This window comes from Ascaphus truei, chromosome 2 (assembly GCF_040206685.1).
Source record: "Ascaphus truei isolate aAscTru1 chromosome 2, aAscTru1.hap1, whole genome shotgun sequence".
Classification (NCBI taxonomy): domain Eukaryota; kingdom Metazoa; phylum Chordata; class Amphibia; order Anura; family Ascaphidae; genus Ascaphus; species Ascaphus truei.
In genome coordinates this window covers 328,250,187-328,270,960 of record NC_134484.1, presented here as the reverse complement: position 1 = coordinate 328,270,960, position 20,774 = coordinate 328,250,187, and the positions used below count along the sequence as shown (strand labels likewise).

At 47.4% G+C, this 20,774-nt stretch overlaps 1 long non-coding RNA gene across 2 annotated transcripts in view; it reads right to left on the bottom strand.

Annotated features, from left to right (window-relative positions):
• LOC142487382 (uncharacterized) overlaps positions 1–20,774 on the bottom strand; it is a 56,506-nt gene that overhangs the window by 4,200 nt on the left and 31,532 nt on the right. For both annotated transcript variants that reach the window (XR_012799213.1, XR_012799212.1), the window contains exons 2-3: positions 6,551–6,624; positions 1,044–1,185 (exon numbers count right to left, since the gene is read on the bottom strand). This is a non-coding gene — a long non-coding RNA (uncharacterized LOC142487382). The remainder of the gene's footprint in view (positions 1–1,043; positions 1,186–6,550; positions 6,625–20,774) is intronic.

The following is a 20,774-nucleotide window of genomic DNA, read 5'->3' as shown; positions in this document are numbered from 1 at the left end:
TATTAGGCTTATCCATCTACCCCCCCGTTTCCCCATGATTTATATCAATTGAGTGGGGGTTGTGTGTAAGGGCAATTGCTAGCATTTGAGCCTACTAATACATAGTGGGTTCATACCCATATCACAGGGTTATGCTACCCTGGGATTTAGGAAATGGTGGTAATAACTCCATCAGCCTAGTATAGTACTCCTACCCACTTCACTATGGGGAGTTGTACCGGGGGAGAATTTCGTTTGGACTATTTGGGAATTATTACTAGCACTCTGTCACATTCCATGACAGTAGGCACATGAGATATCTATCTCAATTTTTCTAGGTACAGTTCCTAGGGTAATAGTGCTCAGCACCTATAGGTTTTACTTCTTATTTCCTTTCAGAATATAATAACATTTATTTATTTTTCATTCTAGTGGAGGAAGAGTGCTCATGTGAGGATTCTTTCTCTTTATGTATTTTTTAAACAACTCTGAATGACATTTTTAATGTATTATAATGTAACAAGCATTTTTTGTTTCTATAGCAACCATTTATGAAGTCACATCCCCTTCCTCTTCTGAAACAGACTCTGGCACACCCCTTTTTGAGCCCTGCCCTCTCTCTAGCAGTGCACCAATTGTATCTAGTGACTGCCTGGTCACATGATCTTCCCCACGGAACTTTGCATCTTTGGTAGTCTTCTGCTCACTGACAGCCATTTATTGAACGCCTAAGCCGATTCTTCACTGATCAATCACAGGAGAATAGATTGATCGGCAATTTAGCTAATTACTTATCATTGTGTGGATTATATCGATGCACATATTAAAGGGAAAGATATAAAATAATAAAACGGCAGCTTGGACTGCTGCTTTAATAAAATTATGTTGTTTTATAACCTTTATTGTTTTTTTCTTTTTGTTCCAACACTCTATTTTTGTTAGATGCCCTATTGTCTTATGATATAAAATAATACGTTAGTCGGGTAAATAAATATATGTATGTAACTGTGTTTCCACCACCCTCTGGGAGATTCCCCTGTTATCGGGTGTGTAGTGCTGGGTACCTGCTTGTTCACAGAAGCTCTGAGATTCCGCCGATGGTATTGGGGAAGACAGGACAGGCGTTTGGGGTGATAGCAGGTTCTTTCTCACTCTTGGTTCAGTGCCTCCATCTCTTGCAGGCTCCAGGAGTGCTGGAGGCAATCCCTGCAGGAGAACCCTCTGATAGATTGCAGACTCAGGCTGGAGTATATTTTATAACACAGGAACAGCTTTATTTAACAGCAACAATCAGCATACACTGCATACACTTGGTTCCAGCCTTGTGATGGTCCTTGGACTCAACCCCCAGGCATGGGCCCCAAAGGCCGGTTCTTGCTCTTCCCCTACTCCCTGATGGAGCAGGAGGTATTGTCCTCACTCCCACGCCCCTAAGGCAGGGGATAGAAGGTGGCCAGAGCCCTGCGCACATTTTTCCGTGGGACCAGTCTCACTCAGGGAGAGACAACACTAGTTACATTTAGGAAGTGTAGCCCCTTATTAACCTTGGGAGGGTCCAAGGTTTGAACGCAGGATTGGGCAGAACACAGGCCTTATCCCACCCCCCTGTCACTCAAGGGAGCTGCTCACTGCAGGGGAAACGCCGGAATGGGCCGAACATCCCATTTCCAGCACTAGTTGTGGGTAACTAAAATCTTGGGATAACCTAGATATCTGTCAACTAAAATTTCCCTAACTTTAGATACAGTATGTAATGAATCCTGAATTATACACCTGGGTTTCACTGGAACTACTGAGTGATGACTGATAAGAATTTATCCTCGCACAAACACATATCCCTCTGCCTTTGCTCATTTACAGTTGTTGAATCTATTTCATCTAATCAGTTAGATGGGTAAGAGACAACCGTAAAAAAAAAAAAACAGGAAAACATAACCATGGCTTTATAATAATATTGTCTATCTACAATGCACATGTAAAAACCCTTATAATAAATCCTAACCTACCTGGCTATTCTACCCCCACAGTTTGGTTTTTACTTTGATAGTTTCCTATCCCTTTACCCCTCTTGTTTTGTTGTTCGTATTGCAAAAATGTCATGTTTATTTGTTTACCAATGTGAAAATAGAGGAAGGAGAAGAAATTATAATGTAAGAACATGAAAATGGCACTCAGTAATAACGTGGTATATTTCATAGAGAACTGTATATATATTGTATATGGATAACTATGTGATCATTTGTAATAATTTGTGTCCGTTCCTTATATTCTGTGTGTTTTGTGTATATCTTTTCTCTCACTAAAAATATATAGCACACAATACACAACACATAGGTCTAACTTCACTAAGGGTCGATAAATGAAAAAAATGGATTTGATCAGATTAGAGAAAAAGGTAACCAGAGCCAGAGTGTCACTCCTAAGAGGGAGAGTAGGCTGAGATAAATAGCCCCCGATTGCGTGCTATTCTATTTAACATGCGGCTGTGGGCCAAGGAAAGGCGCCAGCTCATTAATACCTTGCTAACACGTGCACTGTAATCTGCCAGACACTCCCGCCGCTACTGTATCTGGCACAGAGACTATAGAATAATTACATTAGCAATCATACCCGTACATAAGGTTGCCAGGTGTCCAGTATTGAACCGGACTGTCCTGTATTTGGATACTCTGTCCTGTAAAAAATTTGAGTTAATACTGGTCAGGTATGTGGCAGGTATTACCTCTCTGGACATAGTGACCTGACCGGCTTGGGGGGTTACGGGATTTCCCCGCGCGGGGAGAGTGCAGGGCTGTTGCTATAAGGCTGGGCAGCTTCCTCCATCCTGATTGGCTGCTGCTGGGTAATGCAGCCAATCAGGAGGTGTCAGGATCCTGGGCGTGGGCCCAAGTAGAGGAGGAAACAGCATGGTGGCGAGAGGTGAGGTGTGTGTGTGTCTAGAGCGCGCCACAACTTTCACAATTGTGTCCAGTATTTTTGGAGAAGCCACCTGGCTACCCTACTCGTACTGTCGGACCTGACGGGCTCTGAGCTCTCTATGATATTTTGTGCCCCTTTTATTTTATCTATATTAGTCCATAGGACCCTATAAACGATGTTTTAACCCATTTATAACCTCACTGGCAGTTTAATCATCACCAATAACCAACTACTATTTACCTATGGTCACTGACATGACTATAACGAGATCCTTATACTGTACAGCTACTCAGCATTTCCTTGGCCCATAGCCGCAGCTCCACAAATAGACTAGCGCAGTGTTTCCCAACTCCAGTCCTCAGGGAACCCCAACAGGTCAGGTATTAAGGATATCCCTGCTCCAGCACAGGTGGCTCAGTCAAAATGACTGAGCCGCTGATTGACCCACCTGTGCTGGAGCAGGGATATCCTTAATACCTGACCTGTTGGGGTTCCCTGAGGGCTGGAATTGGAAACACTAGACTCTCACTCTTAGGAGTGATCTCCGGCTCTGGTTACCGTTTTGTCTATGTAGCATTTTTAGCTGAGCCGGTGTCCCCCCTTGTCTATGTTACTTGTTTAGACCTTAATTATGTATATAATAGCCACTAATATAAGCCAACCGAGAATAGGTGATACAAATACATAATATTAACAATATTCCACCCTTAGAGTCTACGTGGTCGGCCAGTTATGGACAACCCATGACTACTTTGTCACATGGACTTCTTCCGGGTTAATATTTGCAGAAATGGATGTTACGCTTTATGTGTTAGTATTTGTGGAGTGTATGTTAACCCATTTAAGGTTAATGAGTTATCACTTATTTGTATCGCTAGCGCTGTTTAATACGCTACCCATTTTTGAATACTATTAGTACCCTATCAAGGTCTAGAAAGTTATTGGCGTCTAAGGCGCCATATGTTATAGAATAAAATAAAAATTAAAAAGTCATAAGCAAAATAGCAGCTATGCTATTATCGTGTTATGTTACTTAAATTACGTCTTTACAATACCATATTCATTCCCTCTCCCATCTGCCGGACTTTGAGCTAAACACACTGAAGAACAATGCTATTCAGTGTGCTAACACCTTGTAACACAGTGACTCCAGTTGTACCATAAACCTGTGCTAGTATTTTTGTGCTGCTATTACAGTACTTTTATGTTTACAGTAGAACAGGGTCCTGTCGATTATTAACTTAATGTACAACTTCTCCCACCTGTATTAATAGGGTCAGAGCAAAGTCATATATTGCTGTGAGTCAACTTGGCAGTATCCGCTTTTAAAGTTTTAATATGTGTGCAAAGCTGATCCTAGAAAAAAAAAAAGCTGTGTGTGCTGTGCACGCGCATAGTAAGTGAAACTTCTTTGACTTTTGTCGCAGAAATTGACTTATAACGCGTGTGCTCGGCACACATGTGTCAGTCAGTGTATGTGTCAGTCAGTGAGTATGTATGTGCGTGTGTGTCACTCAGTGTGTGTATGTGTGTCAGTCAGTGAGTATGTATGTGCGTGTGTGTCAGTCAGTGTGTGCATGTGTGTCAGTCAGTGTATGTGTCAGTCAGTGAGTATGTATGTGCGTGTGTGTCACTCAGTGTGTGTATGTGTGTCAGTCAGTGAGTATGTATGTGCGTGTGTGTCAGTCAGTGTGTGCATGTGTGTCAGTCAGTGTGTGCATGTGTGTCAGTCAGTGTGTGCATGTGTGTCAGTCAGTGTGTGTGTGCGCGTGTGTGAGTCAGTGTGTGAGTGTGAGTCAGTGTGTGAGTGTGTCAGTCAGTGTGTGTGTGTGTCAGTCAGTGTGTGTGTGTGTGTGTGTGTGTGTGTGTGTGTGTGTGTGTGTGTCAGTCAGTGTGTGTCTCTCTCTCTGTGTTGTGTGAATGTCTCTCTGTGTTGTGCCCCCCACCCCTCCTCCTCCCCCCCTCCCACTACCCCAGGCGGAGCTGCGGACTCCCAGCCCCCCCCCCCTGCGACACGTGGTCCCGTTACCCCCCTCCTCCTGACTCCCCCCCTCCTCCCGACTCCCACTACCCCAGGCTGATCTTCGGACACGGAGCTGCGGACTCCCAGCCCCCCCCCCCTGCGACACGTGGTCCCGTTACCCCCCTCCTCCTGACTCCCCCCCTCCTCCCGACTCCCACTACCCCAGGCTGATCTTCGGACACGGAGCTGCGGACTCCCAGCCCCCCCCCCGGCGACACGTGGTCCCGTTACCCCCCTCCTCCCGACTCCCCCCCTCCTCCCGACTCCCCCCCTCCTCCCGACTCCCACTACCCCAGGCGGAGCTGCGGACTCCCAGCCCCCCCCCCGGCGACACGTGGTCCCGTTACCCCCCTCCTCCCGACTCCCCCCCTCCTCCCGACTCCCCCCCTCCTCCCGCCTCTCACTACCCCAGGCGGAGCTGCGGACACGGAGCTGCGGACTCCAAGCCCCCCCGGCGACACGTGGTCCCGTTACCCCCCTCCTCCCGTTACCAAAGCAGGAGTGACAGGGCAGGGGGTGGAGCCTCGGCCTCAGCTATCCCACCACGGAGCAGCGTACTCCACGGCGGGCAGCAGCACAGAGCCCGTGCCGGATGAGGGGAATTCAATACCCCTTAACACACCTTACGTGACAGCGAATCACCGGCTGCCAATTAAATTTTGAGGGCTGCCGCCGCATGTCAGCAGGAAAGCGGAGGTAGGGAGGAGAGAGGCTGCGCGGCATGGCAGCGGCCATTAGGAGCGGCGGCTATCGCCGCCGCATATGTCACGGTGTGTGGGGGGTGTGGGGCTCGGGGGGGGGGGTGATTAGGAGCGATTAGGAGCGGCGGCGGCGACGATATTTGTGGAGCGGGTGTGATGTCAGTGTTGGGCTGAGCCAGAACACAGCCCGGCCTCAACTGCCAGCACTGACGTCACATCCGTTTCATTTCTGTCTCCACAATTCTTTTTTGCCCCATCACGAATGAGGCGCCACTAAGGAAGTTTCACTTCAAAAAGTTACACAGAAGGCAATTACGTTGCTGAGAATTCTACTCCATGTTAAGAACATGTGCAGAGGGTAGGAAAGAGTATACAACCGAGAAGTAGCAATTAGGATTAAATCCGAGCAGATTGAAAAAGACAAACAAACCGGGGTATATGTTAGGACATGTGAATGCTGTGCCTGGCACGTCTCCGGGATAACGTTTACTTTACAGAGAGGCCACAAGCCACTGGTCACTTTATTGGCCACCAAGGTTTGGACGCTCTATTTTACTTGGCCTAGAACTCATTTTCTAAATTTACTTTCTCTCAGTACGCTGCACATGCGCCAATATAATATTTGCTAGCAGCAGTGTGCTGTACTCTTGCTCTTAGGGGACACTGAGATATTGCATACTACTGCAACATGGGGGAGGACTTATTCTGACCACAAGAATAATCTGTTCCTGTGATGTATGGTCCCTAACTAAATCTTTCTGGACTACTGCAACCTTTTTATTTGCAAACCGTCATATTCTTTCCAGCATTACATATCTTCCCGTCTATTTCCTCTACCGCGGTCTCCCAGAGCATCCAGTTTGTGGTTATCAGGGCAACCGTTCCCAACTGAAGCGGGGTTTCGTGTTATATTTGGCACCTTACTCACCTTGTTAATTATGCTTATGGGTGGACCCTCATAGAGTTGCATAGTAGATTGTCCCCTGGGAGTAGAAGATCCCACTACAGAAGTAAAAACACTCAACAGTTAGACTTGTAAATTCACAATCAGTTTCCGAAATTATGATCTCAATAGTCCGAGTGAATGTTACGGTGCACCTTAGACCGCACTTATAGTGCCGGCGACGCGACGTGGCCTGAAAACAAATGCATTGTCGCCGGCGCGTGCGCTTATAGTAAGCGACGGGGCGACGTGGCTACGCGATTTTTGGTAGCCATAATTATTTGATTTTTATGGGACTGTCGCCTCATGTGACAGCCCCTAAACCAATCAGGAGCCTGGTCGCCCGCGACGCCGCCGCAAAGCGAAATACAACTTTTGCTTGCGGCGACAGGTGATGTCACGCATCGCCGGCCCTATAGGCGCAGCCTTACTGTGTTACAGTGGTTTGTGGACAAGTCAGGGAAGCAGTTAGAGACTTTTCTTCGCAAAAGCCTGCAGTGCAGAAGGAGACACTGATAATATTAACAAAATCTTGCTCTGCATTGTAGCCATTGCAGACACGAGATCCAGGGGGAGCATGGGGAAGAAACAAACAAATCTAAGTGCAGCAGAATGGTAATGGGTTAAATGTAAGTTTCCACAATCTTGGCTCTTTCAAAATGACTACTTACAAGATGTAAGAGTCATAAACAGCAAGGTTGACTACTAGTCAGTGAAGAGTAAGCGCAGTAGTGGTCATCAGGGTGGTTCTGGTACTCAGGAGGTTAAGTTAATATGAATGATACAAACGGGCATGTCACACTTCATAAGTGTAAGTGAGGATATCAGCAGCCAGCTGGTTCACCATCACGCAGCTCTCGGTACTCGTCTGTCTCTGCCTCTGCTTCAGTGCGTCGTCGCATGGCTCAGCGTCTGACGTCAGATCCGGCTTCCTCGGTATGGTGGGGGCTGGCCTCCAATGACTCCTCTCCCGACAGCTCCGTGCAGAACACTCCCACTCTACGCGTTTCGCTACGTGAAATCACGTCGGCTTCGTTCTGCACGGAGCTGTCTGGAGAGGAGTCTCTGCGCTGAAGCAGAGGCAGAGACAGACGAGTACTGAGAGCTGCGTGATGGTGAGCCAGCTGGCTGCTGATATCCTCACTCACACTTATGAAGTGTGACATGCCCGTTTTTATCATTCATATTAACTTAACCTCCTGAGTACCAGAACCACCCTGATGACCACTACTGCGCTTACTCTCCACTGACTAGTAGTCAACCTTGCTGTTTATGACTCTTACATCTTGTAAGTAGTCATTTTGAAAGAGCCAAGATTGTGGAAACTTACATTTAACCCATTACCATTATGCTGCACTTAGATTTGTTTGTTTCTTCCCCATGCTCCCCCTGGATCTCGTGTCTACTATTGTAACCTTTGGGGACGAGTGAAGACTAGCCCTCCCAGTGGGTCAGAGCAGGGGGTGGAACTGTATACACGTGAATTTATTTATTCTTGTTTTTCACTTATTTAAGTTTATATTGGTTCACATTTAGTGTTCAACCCTTTTATCTGTTTGCGCCTGTTTTTCACTTTATCACTATACCATTGTAGCCATTGCATACATGATAAAGCAAAGAAGAGTTTATTGTATTTGTACACTCTGTTTCTCAATACCCTGTGATGTCATTGGTCTTTGGGATCTGCTCTTTCGGAGCATGAAGGAAACAGAAATGCAGGAAACAATTAGCTTCTTATGTTGTGTCAGAAAAACTGGCATCATCACCATTTCTGCTAAATATCTGGCTGCCAGCCACGGTCTACTCGCCTGCCCATTCAGACACATGTCTGAGAAACAAAGGCCCTGCAGAGCCAACAAAAGAGTTTCCATTGCCAGCAGAAGCATAGTAATATTGACACCCTTTTTACTACTTTCCCAGAAGATGGTGGGTGTTCCCAAAGTTGTGCTACCCCAGTGCATTTTCTGCAGTCGTTTCTGTAGCTCTACTGTTCTTTATGTATGTACTGTATGTATGTATATCTTTATTTATATAGCGCCATCCATGTACATAGCGACTCACAGCAGCAACACTTGACATAATAATATAACACATACTGGGAATAAGCAGATATAAAAGTAACAATAGGAAGGGGGGTCCCCGCTTCGAAGAGCTTACAACCTATGTGTTAAAGCTGCAGTTCAGTCTTTTTTTTTTTTACATTAATTTTTTTACTTCAATAGTTTTATGTGTGCAATCTCTAATTACCTAAAGAACAGTATAGCTGCAGCTCAATTCGTTTTCCATGTATTGATAGGTCGAAATTTGGTGACATATTAAAAGCTGGCATTTGTTTATAATCTGCTTGACTGGCAGTGGAAGCTCATGAATATTCATGAGCAATCCTGCACTGACATGTGCTAGAGGGAGGGCAGGGCTGACAAAGGGGTGTGCCAGGGCTTGTGACAGGACATGAATGGGCAGTGCCTTAGCAAATGGTTGTTAAAATAGAATACAAGAAAATTGGTCTTTCAAAGTTGTTTTTTTCAAAACAGAAAATGCTAAAAGTATTTTTTCTTACTACAGAACTGATTTATTAAAAAAAAAAAACATGCAGGATATTGACTGAACTGCAGCTTTAAGTAGGGAGATCTTACAGAGACAGTAGGAGGGCGTTCTGGTAAATGCATCTGCAAGGGGCCAAGGTCAGTGCATATGAAATGTACAGTAACAGCCAAACAGAATAATATCCTCCATTGTGTTAATCTAAGGGACATGTGTGCGGTGCAAACAAGTTGTCACAAATGGAGATGAACACATATTAGAACAGAATGTATTTCTTAATATACTGTATCTCATTACCATTTTTGAAAGTAAAACTACAAACCTCAATTGGCATAACTCTTTTTACTTATATCTATGTCAAATGTAAGACTGGGACTGCCAGTGGAGGATTTCCCCTTAAGCCCGATAGGGCCGGGCCCAGGGCGGTAACGTTTGGGGGTAGCACCGTACTCATAGGCCGCACTCTCTGGCCTATCGGGCCTGATGAGAAGTTCCTTACCTGCTGCCACCTCCTCCTTCCTGCTGCCTCCGCCTTCTTTCTGCAGCATCAAATGACACTGCGATGGCATACGGCGTCTCTTTGCCATGACAACGCGACATCGCGGCGTCAAATGACGTCATGACGTCTCAACGAGACGCCGTGTGACTTCACCTGGTGACATACTGATGCTGCGATTTTGAAGAAGCCGGAGGATGGTAGCCCGGAGGAGGTGGATCTGGAAATCCACCGCTGGTGATCCCTATATGAAAAGCACAGTATGCTTCTTAATACATAGATTCACAAAGTTGGTGATAATGTTCAGTGCTGTTGCTGTCTGTAGATATGTCTGCGATGGAATGTGCATATTTGGAAGGCTTTCTACATCATTATGAAGGATAAATATTTTATTTTTTGCCTAATCTGAAATATCAAACATAGAACAACACAAAACAGAAGTATCCGGGCGGAGCTACAGCGGACAAGGTCCCTGTAACATGCACTCAATGAATGTTGGAGAAAGCACTTCTGTTTTGTTTTGTCCTAAATTATCTTCCCTAGTGCACCTGTTTGTTGAATGACCTTAGGTCTATACAGGTAGAGCGGGTGTCCTCTTTTGTGTATCTCATAGAAGAACATACCCTTACATAAAACAGACATTTCAAAGTGAATAAAATCTAGGGACTGACTATAAAGGTCTGAACAGTATCTTAGTCCAATGGGGCCTTACTATTTTGTACTATGGGCTGAAAAGCCGGTTCAAACCCCAGTACCAGCTCCTTGTAAACATGGGCAAGTCACTTTATCTCCTTGTGCCCCAGGCACTAAAATTAGACTGCAAACTCTTTGGGACAGTGCTACTTAAGAAAACAAAATGTATTTGTACAGTACATGGATTGTATTACTCAAGTGAGATTGAGTATTTCCCATTATTTCCTGTTCAATATGACATAGATTTCCATTCTGCTGGGCATTTATTTTTTTGGTTGTGTTTTACAGAGTTCGATATTTGGAATTCCCCAATTACTGAGACCATCCTAGTTAAGATTACTCAAGTCATGATGTCCTGGTTTGGGGGATTTCCACCCCCCTCCAAATTGTTTTTGTTTCACTAGAAGATCATCCATCCTATAACATTATTCCAGTGACTTCACCGGACGGCGAGTCAGTTCAGTGACTGTTGTCCAGTAGCCAGTGCCAAAGACATTAACCTCGGCAGTGCCCTAGTCATGTATGTGGTTCGGCACAGCCCTGGCATACCGGAGGCCCTTAGGACATCAGGGGCACGTAAACAAAGACAAAGAGAGGCGCAAAAAGAAACAAGAATACTTCCACCAAAATATATGATGTGAAACAGTGAAAAGTTCAATTTCAAGCTATCCCCAAATACATCAATGTACCAAACCTGCCTGAATCTGCCCTTATACCGCCTCTAGAGTTCAAAAACGGAACAATAAAGTTTTCTTTGTCCAAAACGCTGAATATTCTCCAATTTTTCCAGGTGCAAAAAATGGATCCAGGGGGAATTGTGGAGTAGGGAAGGGGGAAGGTGTGGAGGAGGGTGGGGGGAGGGGAATAGAAAATCTAGTGTGTCTCTAATTTCATGCCATTAACCCTCAGGGAATTTGTGGGTGCAACAATTTTTTCTTAAAATAAAAAATCTATTTTTCAAAAGATACTACACTATATAGATTTTTCTTTCCATCCCTCCCCCCAATCTATATATACTTTTTCACCAATTTTGCGCCGGGAGAAATTGGACACTATTTGACGTCATTGGCATTTGCTCTTTTTTGGGTTGCTCGGGCTGAACTCTTGGATGGATCAGCTTAGCCTAAACGAAACCGAAGTGGAGCTCCCTTCCATTTCCAGCAGGCCTTGTCGCGTCATGTCATTTCTCCTGGAGGGATCTCATGACGCGGAAGTGAAGGAGTTCCAGTGGCTCTCTGGTGCCGCCGGACCCCCGGCACTGTACTAGTTAATATAGATCTCCTATTCTGAATGCACCTGTGCTACTTGTTAGCACACTATCATATTGTACCTCTTTAGGGTTTCCTTCGTGACCAGAAAGACTTAAAGTCTCATTCATGTCAAAGATGTGCCGTTTGGTGAATATACTTTTCAAATAGTTATCTTTTCAATGGATTAGGTGGATATACCAGCTTTACGCCCACCCACAGCTTCTGAGAGACACAATACCTGCATGTATGCTGTAAATGTGCAGATATACGTTATGCTGTGAGTAGCATTCTATGTGTGCAGCACAATAGAGCCTTTATAGGCACATTTCCGGTTCTGCAGATTACTATCCGTTGAACAGGCTGCTCTATGTAAGTATAAAGTCCCAACGACTGCTATCGGTATTGACACGCAGCACCTGTGACATTAATCAAAACCTTACATCTTTCTGACTTGTTATTCGGGGGGCTACCCGGAGTTTGAAAATGAATATTTTGAAACAGTACAGGATACATTGCGTGCATGGAAAAGTACTACCCAAAGCCATCCTGGCATCTCCTCCAAAGACAGAATCGTGAATAATTAATGATGTAGGCTATCGTGTTGCATTCTGTCCTTTTTAATTTAGAGACCTTTGTGACGCAGAAGTCTCATGCACAACAATATGTGTAAAGAATTTTGAATTGTATGCAACTTGCCTCTGAACTCTCACTTATTTTGAGCGAGTCTCACTTATCCCCAGCATGTGCGTCCCCACCCGTTTTAATGCCTTCAGGATTATTCCATTCAAATATTACCGCGTGAGCTACATCTCGATTACTTCAGACCCCTTAGATCTCGACTGCCATGATGCAATCAAATGCAGCTGTCTCCGTAGCTGTCAAGGGCCAACATGAGTTTGGACTTGGTCTGACACCTAGAGCAGCGAGGACAAATAATGCTATGGGAGAGGAATTTCATTCATGTCTGCTGAGTGTGAATAGCAAGTTTGTGTATAATTTGTAGAAGCATCTTCATAAAGCAGCACATACTAAGGGCAGAAAATCATCATAAAAAAACTCTTATAAATGCTTATTTACATTGTAAAAGGCATATTTAGCCAAGGCTGGTTACTGGCTACCATTCTGCCCTCACTGGCATGCAAGTCCTGGTAAGAGCAGGCAGTGCCAGTACTAATCATGGGTTTTCCCCACACAGGCTGTTCCTTGAGTGACAGGGGAGGAGATGTGACTAGGTCTGTGTTCTGCCCAATCTTGGGGTCAGACCTAGTACCTTCCCCATACTGTACTTTAGGGAGGTGCAACCACCAAATTCAGTAGTGTGTCTACCGTTGAGAGAGACAAGGTATCATGCAGGCTGCTGTGCACTGGCAGGGTCTGGTCCTCTTCCCTAAGGGGAGGAGTGAGTGATTACCTTCCCCCTGGTCTTGCTAGAGGGCTGGGGAAGAGCAGGGACTGCTGCAGGGGCCCATGACCCGTAGTGAAGGTCCAGGGACCATCCTAAGTCTTGAGACCAGAACAGAGACTGAATTGGACAGAGAACTGCTGTGTGCTGTGAGTGTACAGGAATAAATCTGTTCCATTTGAATATACCTCCTGCCTGGTGTGTGATCTTCCTGGGGGGAGAGATAATGGTTCTACCATAGGAGATCGCCTCCATACATCTGGAGCTTACGGTATATGGAGGTGCAGTGTACCATGGGGTAAGTGTCGGGTATATACCCGAGAAGCCTATCCTGCAGTCCCCACAACCATCGGCGGATAGGTTGCATGGAGCAGGTAGCATGCACCATGCCACTGGTAACAGGGGGATCTCCCAGATGGTGGGGGAAACACTGTTACATACATATATATATATATACTAATATATATATATTAGTGCAACTGGCATTTATTCGAGTCCTCAAGCACACGGACCACTCATACACGTTTTGACAACGTTGCATTATATTTTATATCAGACATACTGTAGATGAATATGTTTCTTCCATTAGTGTCCACTCGTAACACGCCAATGGAGGTACTGTAAGGAATCCGCTCCACGGTTTACTGGTTGCCTTACCTTGCAGACCGGTGCAGTCCTGGAACTCTTCACCTGATATTACTGCAGCCTGGATTCACTCACCAAAGCTATACTGCCACACACTCCCTCTGGTATCTACTGCAGCTGTGCAATCTATCACTGCAATCCAGCCTTGTATTCACTTATTGGAGCAGGACCTTCACACCCCCCGCCGGGGATTGGTCCGCTGGCCTTTAAGTACTATGTTCCCACAATGCTCCTTGCCGAGCATAGTCCTTACCGGATGTCACTACCTGTTCTGCCACAAGCTCTCGCTTGTTCTCCTATGCTGATACGGAGGTTTCCCCTGCGTCCTTCAGCTTCCTTCTCCTGTGCTGAAGCGGAGGTTTCCCCTGCGTCCTTCAGCTTCCTTCTCCTGTGCTGAAGCGGAGGTTTCGCCCTGCGTCCTTCAGCTTCCTGTTCTCCTGTGCTGAAGCGGAGGTTTCGTCCCTGCGTCCTTCAGCCTCCTGGTTTCCTGTACTGAAGCGGAGGTTTCGCTCCTGCGTCCTTCAGCCTCCTGGATTCCTGCACTGAAGCGGAGGTTTCCCTGTGTGTCTTCAGCTTCCTGGTTCCTGGGGCCTACTCTTTCCCTAATCTAGAGAGGTCGTGTCCTGGTTCCTGCGCTGCAACGGAGGATTCCCTAACCCGCTCAGGACTCTTGCGCTGTAGCACTGGTTTACCCGTGCAGCTAGGCGGTGTGTAAATCTGGTCTGTCTTCCATCTCCTGAGACCAGTACCATGGGCCATGGTCGCCGCACGCGTAGAGGCCACCCCCGCGCTCCTAAGCTGAAGCGGGGCTTTCCTGACTCCCTGTTGCCGAACTCCTGCTTGGACAATGTTTATTCTGACGTCTCCTGTCCTGACCCTGGCTTGTACAACGACGATGCTGTCTTCTCCTATCCTGATCCTGCTACGTATGACTACGAACTGCGCAATCCGGATCAGCCTGCGCGGTCTAAGGTCGGTGCTTTTACAACCCCACCTCAGCCTCGCGGTCCGACCCTGGTTTGTGGCGAGCACAACCGTGACAGTATGCTCGGCCTCACAAATTCGGACCCCGCTGAGGTGTGGGTTGGTAAGTTTTTTCCTAAAAACCTGTCCCGGTCTGTAGACCAGTCCCAGTTTGAGAATGATTATTTGTGCGATATAATACCCCTGATGGAAGATCCGTTTATGTCGGAGGGCTTAACTCCCTTGCAAAAGAAATGCCGTAATGATCTGGTTTGTAAGGCTTACTGCCTCAGAGACTTAAAACAGTATCTGGCCAGTGTTCTGGCCAGTGAAAACAGTGTTTTCTCCCCTGATTCCCCTTTAACTGGGGATAAGGTGAGTCCTGTGGAACTGGTCAACGCCTGTAGTACACTCAATGCCCTGGCTTTATCATTGGACATTCCCGTAGTACTCCCGGACCCTTCCGTCATGTTGGCTCTCGCTCAAGACACGCTGCATGTACTTTCCTTGGCATTGGACGGTTACTTGTTAAAACAGGATCGCCTCTTGGCCGCTAACGCCGTCCTTTGGCGGTTTTCCTCGGTTACCAGTCCTGTCGCTAAACCGGGGGACGTATCTCCCTCTCCGGGAGATGACCAAACGGACCCATTAGCAATATCTCCTAACGTAGTAACTGCCACAGTCCCTAGCTCTGATTGTGTGCCCGGGTTCCCTGACACTAATGATATGTCTACGTTAACCCCTGCCGATCAGTCCTGTGAGGTTCCCCTGGAGAATACATATGTTTCACTAACCAAAACTAAGGTTCTAGTATCAGAGAATAAGTTCCTTAATTCCCCTATTTCTAACTCCGAATCTGTCACTCCAGGTCTTGAGGGTTTTCCAGCTTTAACCTCTGCTAGTGCGCTTTCCCCGTCAGAGAAAGAATCCCTAAGTTCTGTTCCCAGGGTCATTTCTGTATTAACCCCTGTGGGGCAGCTCTCTGAGTTTCCTTTGGTAAATCCCTGTTCTCTGTCAGCCATGGTCACGCCCCTAGCTCCAGAGGAGAGATTCCTTGTCTCTCCTAATACAGAGAGAAGATTACCTATGTTCTACTCTCAGGCACTGTCTGCATTAACCCCTGTAAATTCTTGCTGCCTCCAAGTTAATGCCTTCGTTTTAGCCTCAGAGAATGAGTCCACAAGTCAGACAGCAGAGGTTGCATTGAGGGATTCCCATAACCATACGGAGTCCTTAGATATTCTTTGCTATAAATCCCCTGCTTCAGCTCAAGTTTCCGCAGTTTCGCCTCCGGAGACTTCGGCTAAAGTTCTGGTTCCTGATAAATGTAGTCAGGAGTCAGGTTTTTCCCTAAGCTTGGTCGCAGAGTTCCTTCTCCCGGGTATTTCACTGAACCAGCCTGTCGCCCAGAGAGCGGTGATCCCTGCTTCAGCGCATAGTTCCCACATTATGGAATCTGCAGTAATTTCTGGTTTCCCAGACATTCCTTACCAAATACCTACTTCAGAGACCAGTACAGTTATGATTAACCCCGTGTACTGTCTGAGTTCTCCTCCTCTTTAAGCTTAGGGTTAAAAGCATACAGTAGTCTGTATGTCCCTCCTGGGGTTCATATTGTGTTCCCAGGAATGTTTGCTGACGCACGGTTTTCTCCCAAAAGTGACGCTTTTTCATATAGATTAGTAAAAAGCCTGCACACTGTTTCCCTTTTCGCTGAATTGTGTCTTACTGGTTTGGAGACTCTGAGAGGTAATGATTCTCCTTTTGATTCTGAAGCTCTTCCTACAATGATTATCCTGGCTGGGTGTCCCCCTAATTTCTCTGTCCAGGCTAATTCTCCAGGGATCAGCATATCTGTGGTCACTCCCTTAGTACTGTCTGAGGTCACCATGCCTATATTACAAGTCCTGGGGTTTAAATCTGAGCTATTTAGCTGTCCTGCCTTTGCTGAAATCCAGTCCCTTAGTACTGTGTCTAAATATGCCCCAGCAAACATGGGGTTACTCCGGGAAGAAATTAAAGCTTCTGTCTTAAAGGGTATTTTTTCTCACAGGTCCAGCAAATCTAGAACCTCAGTAATTGTTTCTAAGTCACTTATCAATACATCTGATTTTTTCTCTAATCAAACCCAGACATCCTCACTATCGGTTCGGAGTCCTGTGATCAGAAATTCTGCACTAGAAAACACACATATTCATGTTTTTGTCAGATTAGGTACCCCTGTGGTTAGGGTCCTTGCAGTTTCGGAAAAGACTCCTTGTACTCCTAAGGTGCCGGTCATTAAGACTTTTCATAGTTCATACTTACTGCTTGCTGGCTCTCAGGTCCCTGTCACTGAGGTACAGACTTCAGCTTCTGATGTTAGTTTCCCTCCCGCCACTACCCGGGTTTTGCATTTTTCTCAAGCTACCAATATGAAAATTTCAAGGACTGTTCCTGATTCCCTGACAATACTATGTCCCACTGAGGATTTCCCAGTATTGGAGAGCCCTACTGTTGTTTGCTTCCCTGCTCCTGCTAAACCATGTTTTTTTCCCTCGGAATTTTCGGTTGTCCCTGTTATTTCCTCTCATTTGGAAATACTCTGTACCTATCCCAAGATTTCGGTCTCTATGCCTGGTTTACTGCTTGCCTTGTCACCTTCCATACCAATACCGGGAGATGCTTCCACCCAGCCTATACCCTCACTAATCATTACCTGGGAGACTCCTAGAGGGAAAATCCCTCACAAATTCCAACATGCAGTGGTCAGCCAAGACTTTTTCTGTTCCGAGGTTCCTCCTGGCGTATTCGATCAACTATCAGGGCCGCCTATCCTAGATGCCGGTTCCTTTATTAAAGACTGGGCTTCCAGTGGGGGTTCTTTTGCCGTTTCTGCTCTGGAACTCTCTGGTTCTTCACAGCCCTGGATTTCCAAGACATTTTGCGGGGCGAGCCAGGTACCAAGGATGTTTCTTCCATCACTCTCATATCCTAGAACTGTACTCACCAAAGAACTGCTCGTTTACGGATTCCCTTTCCACCTAAAGAACTTTAGGAACAACTCGATGTCCCCGAGACCCATGGATGGCCCTGTCTGGCCGCAGTTCTCACCGGGGGGTGGGGGTACACTAAGGACTAACCACGAGTCTCTGGACCACAACTCTACTCCCAATCCTAGACGGTTCAGCAACAATTCCCGGTCCTCCAACTCTATGAGTGCTCATGTTCGCCCGGAGGTCTCGCGTGAAGGGGGGGGGGGGTACTGTAAGGAATCCGCTCCGCGGTTTACTGGTTGCCTTACCTTGCAGACCGGTGCAGTCCTGGAACTCTTCACCTGATATTACTGCAGCCTGGATTCACTCACCAAAGCTATACTGCCACACACTCCCTCTGGTATCTACTGCAGCTGTGCAATCTATCACTGCAATCCAGCCTTGTATTCACTTATTGGAGCAGGACCTTCACACCCCCCGCCGGGGATTGGTCCGCTGGCCTTTAAGTACTATGTTCCCACAATGCTCCCTGCCGAGCATAGTCCTTACCGGATGTCACTACCTGTTCTGCCACAAGCTCTCGCTTGTTCTCCTATGTTGATACGGAGGTTTCCCCTGCGTCCTTCAGCTTCCTTCTCCTGTGCTGAAGCTGAGGTTTCCCCTGCGTCCTTCAGCTTCCTTCTCCTGTGCTGAAGCGGAGGTTTCGCCCTGCGTCCTTCAGCTTCCTGTTCTCCTGTGCTGAAGCGGAGGTTTCGTCCCTGCGTCCTTCAGCCTCCTGGTTTCCTGTACTGAAGCGGAGGTTTCGCCCCTGTGTCCTTCAGCCTCCTGGATTCATGCACTGAAGCGGAGGTTTCCCTGTGTGTCTTCAGCTTCCTGGTTCCTGGGGCCTACTCTTTCCCTAATCTAGAGAGGCCGTGTCCTGGTTCCTGCGCTGCAACGGAGGATTCCCTAGCCCGCTCAGGACTCTTGCGCTGTAGCACTGGTTTACCCGTGCAGCTAGGCTGTGTGTAAATCTGGTCTGTCTTCCATCTCCTGAGACCAGTACCATGGGCCATGGTCGCCGCACGCGCAGAGGCCACCCCCGCGCTCCTAAGCTGAAGCGGAGCTTTCCTGACTCCCTGTTGCCGAACGCCTGCTTGGACAATGTTTATTCTGACGTCTCCTGTCCTGACCCTGGCTTGTACAACGACGATGCTGTCTTCTCCTATCCTGATCCTGCTACGTATGACTACGAACTGCGCAATCCGGATCAGCCTGCGCGGTCTAAGGTCGGTGCTTTTACAACCCCACCTCAGCCTCGCGGTCCGACCCTGGTTTGTGGCGAGCACAACCGTGACAGGTACATTTACTTAGTTGCTCTACGTAGATGTGGGACCCGGCACCCCTTGTTGCTTTAGAATATCATCAGTGTTAATCAGATTTCACTAGGCCCCTACGGGCGTCTTGGCGGGTCCTTCGTACATTACCTGATACCTTTTGGCCTGTTTAGGAACTGCCACTTCGATACAGACTGATGAGGAATATTAGTGCAGATCCACGGTTACAGTTGATCCGCCAGAACCCGGGAGCCCTCTTTCCCGAAGCCCTCTGTGGCATGCCATATTCCCTTTCCTATAATATTCAGGACTCCATTCTTCCTTTTGGGGAACCTTACTTAAAAGGTACTGTCCCTATCTACAACATATTAAACAAGGGGGCCTGGTCCGTGCTATTACTTTATAAACATTACTTATCTACTCTCCGAGGCTCCTTTCCTCTTTTCCTCCTGAAACCTAACCTTCTCAATCTTTCCAGTCCCATATACACTCTCTGTGATGTCATGCTCCCATGACAACACAGGGTGGGCCCGGTACACACTAACCATAAACCATACCAGTAACCCTTTGGGAGGGGTGACATATATATTTTTATATATATATATATATATATATATATATACATGGCTCGACAAATGCAGTCGCCCGGGCGAATGCATTGTGGCCACTGTTGACTGCTTAGCTGCGGCGGTGTCCCCCGGCGTCTCACGGTCTTCTCCGTCTTGATCGTTATGTAACCAGGTCCCCCGGTTCTCCGGATTCCCTCTCCCTTACCTCCGCTGCCGCGGGTGATGTTTCAGGGAGGTAGGGGCGGCGATGGGTTCGCCGGCGGCTCCCGGTAAAGGGCGCCGCCATGTTGGAAGGACGGGCGCACGCGCCGAGTTCTCGCATGCGCAGAGGGAGCCCGGCGGTCATTTCAGAATCGCGCATGTGCAGGACACTTGCCGCGCGAAACGGCAACCAGAAGATATGCTCCGCGGGGACTACAACTCCCAGCAGCCCTGGGGCTGCAATACCACCTGGTCTAACACAGCCAATAGTGCTGCAGCAATCCTCTGCGGCGAGATCAGATACATTTTGTGCTCTTGGGCACACGCGGCAGTGGTGATCCGGACAGAGAGGGGGCAGGTAGGGTCCAGGGAGCAGTGCTCCCTTGGACTAGGCCAGATTCCCCCAAGGTCCAAGGTAGATTCCCTGAGTCACAGTAGTGGTTGGAAGCTGTGTATGCTGCAGGGAAAGGCCTTAGATAGGGACCCTTTCCCCAGTAGTGTGACAGTGAGAGGCATCAGCTGCATGACATTATCTCTGAAGGAGAAGTGCGGCCTGCTGCCTGTGAGCAAAGCAAGGATACTCCAGCTGGAAGCCCCTCCAGAGGCATCCGCCTTCGGAGTCTCTCACAGCAGATGAGCCGGAGGATTTCGGTGTAGAACCACGTCGTGGATCAACGGAGTCTTCTACTAATTGACCTGGTCTGGACTGAGATCAGGGAGGTATTGGTTAAGTGCACCAACGGGCACCAACACACAACGGAAAGCGCGCTATCCCATACATACTCTTTGGGGGAGGGACTGGCTTGTGGACACTACGGGGTAAACTGCCCAGGCACTCCAGTACTTTGGGGATACAACCTGGGAGGTGTTATTGTGGGTCGAGACCTTGTATGGCTAGGTTATGTTGGTGGTGTATTATCTGCGTTAAGCAAATACTGTTATCATATATCAGTGTGTGTTTACTGAGTACATTGGTTCCGGTGAGGGGCTCCATCCACTACGTTGGGATCCCTCCCGGTGGAGGCGCTGCACCGAGACGATAAGTATATCCCAGGCTCCCAGTGGCGGAGGCTCAGACCTCCTGGTAAGCTAAACAGGTGACAGCATCACGGGTGGTTTCTGTACCAAGGGGGTACAAGGGCTACATTTAAAATA